Here is a 5,276-nt window from a genome sequence, read left to right on the forward strand (position 1 = left end):
CGGCGTGAGTTTTAAGCCACTGGGTCCAGGACGCGAACCACGGTCGACTACGTGGGAGTCCAGCCATTACGCTAACTGCTGGTTCCCTATCCCCGTTTATTTCTAAAGTCACTCCACCCTACTTTTAGAACTGATGATCTCATGCTTGGATTATCCCTTACAATGTTCACTGGTCTTCCTGCTCCCAGTTCTCTCTCTCTCTATCCTTACTGCACCAATTTATACTAACATGACAATGTAGCCAAAAGCTCCCCTTTTGTGTATTCACATACAGGAATATAATGTGGATGGGTTAATAATATTGAAAGCAGTTCAACAACCGTGACAAAACCGTGATGACAAAAGACTGCTGTTTAATGACTTACGAAGTTGTGGAGAAGTTCTGTTCTTCCATGTGTTGTGTTCAACATTTGGTCAATGTTATGAGTGAATCACACAGTGCAAATACTGGACCAGTTCCATAGCCTGGTGGTTAAGGCAGCTAGATCCCACATGGCCAACCATGCAGTTCAAGTCCCAGACCTGGCAGCGTGAGCTACCAAACATATGTGCATACATGTCAAAAATCCTGAAAAGAGGGAGATATGGAGGAAAAGGCATTGAGATGTAATAATTACCCATGGGGGTTACTTTCTTCTCTACCTCTCTCCCTGTCTCTCTGTCTTTTTCTGGAAAGCACACACATCCTCTAGCAGAAAAAGAACAAAAGAAAGAAAAGGGAAAAAAAGAATGGATGCTAACCAAACTGAACATAACCAAAAGTCAGAGCAAATAAAAGAGTCATTTTCCCCAACATTCTAAAACATTCAGTAAAAACAAGTATGTTGTAAGGATAAATACCCTTTCTATTCAGATCCCCCAAATCAAATACCAGTGCAGAGTGTTCTTGCTTAAAAACATCTCATGTGAACATATGGGGTAATGCAACTGCTGAAAAAGGTGAGTCATGTGAGTTTGGTATTGTAAACTTAGAAAGTAATCAATCCATTGTTATGAGCTCCGAGCAGACAACCACTGGATGTGCGGGACCACACTTGAAGAGGAGCACAGACTCACTGCAGAGAATCCTTGAATAAGCAATCAAAATAAAGACAGAGTGAAAATATCAACAATGGAAACCACTCATCACCATTTATTTCAAAATGGTCCATGGAACTTGAGCTGAATCTATGTCACATCATTATACTAAAGGCCAATTTTGTTTAAAGTCAGTGAAAAGCAAGCACCCAAAAGCCAGGTAATGTCAAGGGTCACTTTGACTGGTTTAAAACAGCACCTCACTCTTATCTGCAACCCACTGTGATTTCTTATGCATTCGGGTAAATTTAAATAGTCATTTGGTTGTTTTTTCCATTTAACTGAAAAAGTGAAAATCAGCTGTTATCAGTCACACTGTGATAAATAATATTTCTAGTCAAAAAGAATCAAGACTATACTAGAGCTGAAAAAATTACTTCTGAATTGCTTTCTTACCAGTGATTTTAGCCCCATTTTGTTCTTTCAGCTCCCTGAATTTTTGAGATATCAAGTTGCTGGGACCAGCAAGTGGCATAATAGTTATGTCGCTGGACTTCCATGTAGTCAACCGTGGTTCAAGTCCTGGATCCAGTGTCTTAAAACTCATGCCGGGCAGGTGTGTATGTGTGTGCCCAAGATCCTGAGAGGAGAATGGAGAAGGCATTGCAGCACGGACATTCCTCCAAGAGGGTGATTTCTCTCTTTCTGTCTCTCTTTCTCTCCAGTGAGCACACATACCCTATAGCAAAAATCTCTCTTAAAAAAAAGAGATATCAATTTGCTAAATTATCCTTATTTCCTAATGGTATATGATATGAAACTGACTTCTATTTCCCTAGTCTTTCCTTAGAATCTAGACGAAGACAACTTCTTTACTAAGCTCCTCTGATAATGCTCTTTTACCAAGAAACCATGTGCTTTTCCTTACAGCAGCAAATTCAGTAAACCTACATCTATTTGACTAAAGGCATGTTTCTGATGGTCTTTGACTAGCGGGCTTCAATATGACAAATATTTATCGAGCATCTACTCTCTACTGAGGAACTGTACTAGGTGATGGGAGAAAGTAAAGAAATGATCAATGATAAGAAAGTAAAGGAAATTGAGATCCAGACTTCAGAGAAGGCCAATCTGTCCTCACAATGCATTTCATTTCCCAGTCAATCCCTGCTATTTGGCATAAGCTACAAAAATCAGTAAAGGGCCCTCTGACCCCATGATCTGCACTCACAGACCTAGCCTCCAAAATCTTTAATGATTGTGATAAGGACAAGTGGATAGAAAAAGGAAGAGACTGATAGCAGCCCTGAGAACAAAAGGAGGCCTTCTAAATGGCGGCCTCTGCAATTGAAGGAGTATTTCAGGCTCAAGTGGGACTTACCCGAGGCCCCCCATCCAACCTCAGCAAGAATCCTTAACTTCCTCCAGACCTTGGACTGACAGGCTCCAGCATTGGATCTGCCTCCACTGCATTGGCCCAGCCTCAGGTAACTCTTCATAGAAGTTTCTGCAGGACCTCCACTCCTAAAAATACTAAACCACTTCATCTAAGACGCCATCAACAATTGGCTCCAAAACAGGCTGAAAACATCTTGCTCCTCAAGAAGATCTTACATTCACATCTGCCTCTGATGATTCACACTCCTTCCCATCCCTCCTAAAGGACAATGCCCCTTCTCAGCATAAAGCAGGTACAGAAGACTGACCATCTCCCATAATCTCTTGTCTCATCCTTACCCCCTTTCTTCTCTACCTCTCTCCCTGTCTCTCTGTCTTTTTCTGGAAAGCACACACATCCTCTAGCAGAAAAAGAACAAAAGAAAGAAAAGGGAAAAAAAGAATGGATGCTAACCAAACTGAACATAACCAAAAGTCAGAGCAAATAAAAGAGTCATTTTCCCCAACATTCTAAAACATTCAGTAAAAACAAGTATGTTGTAAGGATAAATACCCTTTCTATTCAGATCCCCCAAATCAAATACCAGTGCAGAGTGTTCTTGCTTAAAAACATCTCATGTGAACATATGGGGTAATGCAACTGCTGAAAAAGGTGAGTCATGTGAGTTTGGTATTGTAAACTTAGAAAGTAATCAATCCATTGTTATGAGCTCCGAGCAGACAACCACTGGATGTGCGGGACCACACTTGAAGAGGAGCACAGACTCACTGCAGAGAATCCTTGAATAAGCAATCAAAATAAAGACAGAGTGAAAATATCAACATTGGAAACCACTCATCACCATTTATTTCAAAATGGTCCATGGAACTTGAGCTGAATCTATGTCACATCATTATACTAAAGGCCAATTTTGTTTAAAGTCAGTGAAAAGCAAGCACCCAAAAGCCAGGTAATGTCAAGGGTCACTTTGACTGGTTTAAAACAGCACCTCACTCTTATCTGCAACCCACTGTGATTTCTTATGCATTCGGGTAAATTTAAATAGTCATTTGGTTGTTTTTTCCATTTAACTGAAAAAGTGAAAATCAGCTGTTATCAGTCACACTGTGATAAATAATATTTCTAGTCAAAAAGAATCAAGACTATACTAGAGCTGAAAAAATTACTTCTGAATTGCTTTCTTACCAGTGATTTTAGCCCCATTTTGTTCTTTCAGCTCCCTGAATTTTTGAGATATCAAGTTGCTGGGACCAGCAAGTGGCATAATAGTTATGTCGCTGGACTTCCATGTAGTCAACCGTGGTTCAAGTCCTGGATCCAGTGTCTTAAAACTCATGCCGGGCAGGTGTGTATGTGTGTGCCCAAGATCCTGAGAGGAGAATGGAGAAGGCATTGCAGCACGGACATTCCTCCAAGAGGGTGATTTCTCTCTTTCTGTCTCTCTTTCTCTCCAGTGAGCACACATACCCTATAGCAAAAATCTCTCTTAAAAAAAAGAGATATCAATTTGCTAAATTATCCTTATTTCCTAATGGTATATGATATGAAACTGACTTCTATTTCCCTAGTCTTTCCTTAGAATCTAGACGAAGACAACTTCTTTACTAAGCTCCTCTGATAATGCTCTTTTACCAAGAAACCATGTGCTTTTCCTTACAGCAGCAAATTCAGTAAACCTACATCTATTTGACTAAAGGCATGTTTCTGATGGTCTTTGACTAGCGGGCTTCAATATGACAAATATTTATCGAGCATCTACTCTCTACTGAGGAACTGTACTAGGTGATGGGAGAAAGTAAAGAAATGATCAATGATAAGAAAGTAAAGGAAATTGAGATCCAGACTTCAGAGAAGGCCAATCTGTCCTCACAATGCATTTCATTTCCCAGTCAATCCCTGCTATTTGGCATAAGCTACAAAAATCAGTAAAGGGCCCTCTGACCCCATGATCTGCACTCACAGACCTAGCCTCCAAAATCTTTAATGATTGTGATAAGGACAAGTGGATAGAAAAAGGAAAAGAGACTGATAGCAGCCCTGAGAACAAAAGGAGGCCTTCTAAATGGCGGCCTCTGCAATTGAAGGAGTATTTCAGGCTCAAGTGGGACTTACCCGAGGCCCCCCATCCAACCTCAGCAAGAATCCTTAACTTCCTCCAGACCTTGGACTGACAGGCTCCAGCATTGGATCTGCCTCCACTGCATTGGCCCAGCCTCAGGTAACTCTTCATAGAAGTTTCTGCAGGACCTCCACTCCTAAAAATACTAAACCACTTCATCTAAGACGCCATCAACAATTGGCTCCAAAACAGGCTGAAAACATCTTGCTCCTCAAGAAGATCTTACATTCACATCTGCCTCTGATGATTCACACTCCTTCCCATCCCTCCTAAAGGACAATGCCCCTTCTCAGCATAAAGCAGGTACAGAAGACTGACCATCTCCCATAATCTCTTGTCTCATCCTTACCCCATCTCTTTTAATAGAAGATAAAGGCTCGAAAGGTTAGATTGGCCTTTGAATGAACATTAGATAGTATCCCATCAGAAAATAAGGTCCTATACAAGGACCTTTGGCCAAAACCTTCAGGCCAGAGCCCTCCCTTACTGGTGGTTGGCATCCATAGATGGGCCCACGAGGTCACAGTGAAAAGTAAGCTAATTGAAGTACCTGCCATTTTGTCACCCTACCCCTTCACCCCTCCCATATAAATTCATCAGGTCTCCTTGGTAGGGTGGGCTGAAGCACCTCCAGCTTGAGTCCCGGGTGTTCTTTCTCTCAATAAACTTACCTTTTTCTCTTAAAAAAAAAATGGGGAAGGAAAGGAAAAGAAATTGGATCAATTACAGAGCTACTGGTGA

Source organism: Tupaia chinensis, unplaced genomic scaffold (assembly GCF_000334495.1).
Source record: "Tupaia chinensis unplaced genomic scaffold, TupChi_1.0 Scaffold000291_1, whole genome shotgun sequence".
In the NCBI taxonomy this organism is placed as follows: Eukaryota; Metazoa; Chordata; class Mammalia; order Scandentia; family Tupaiidae; genus Tupaia; species Tupaia belangeri.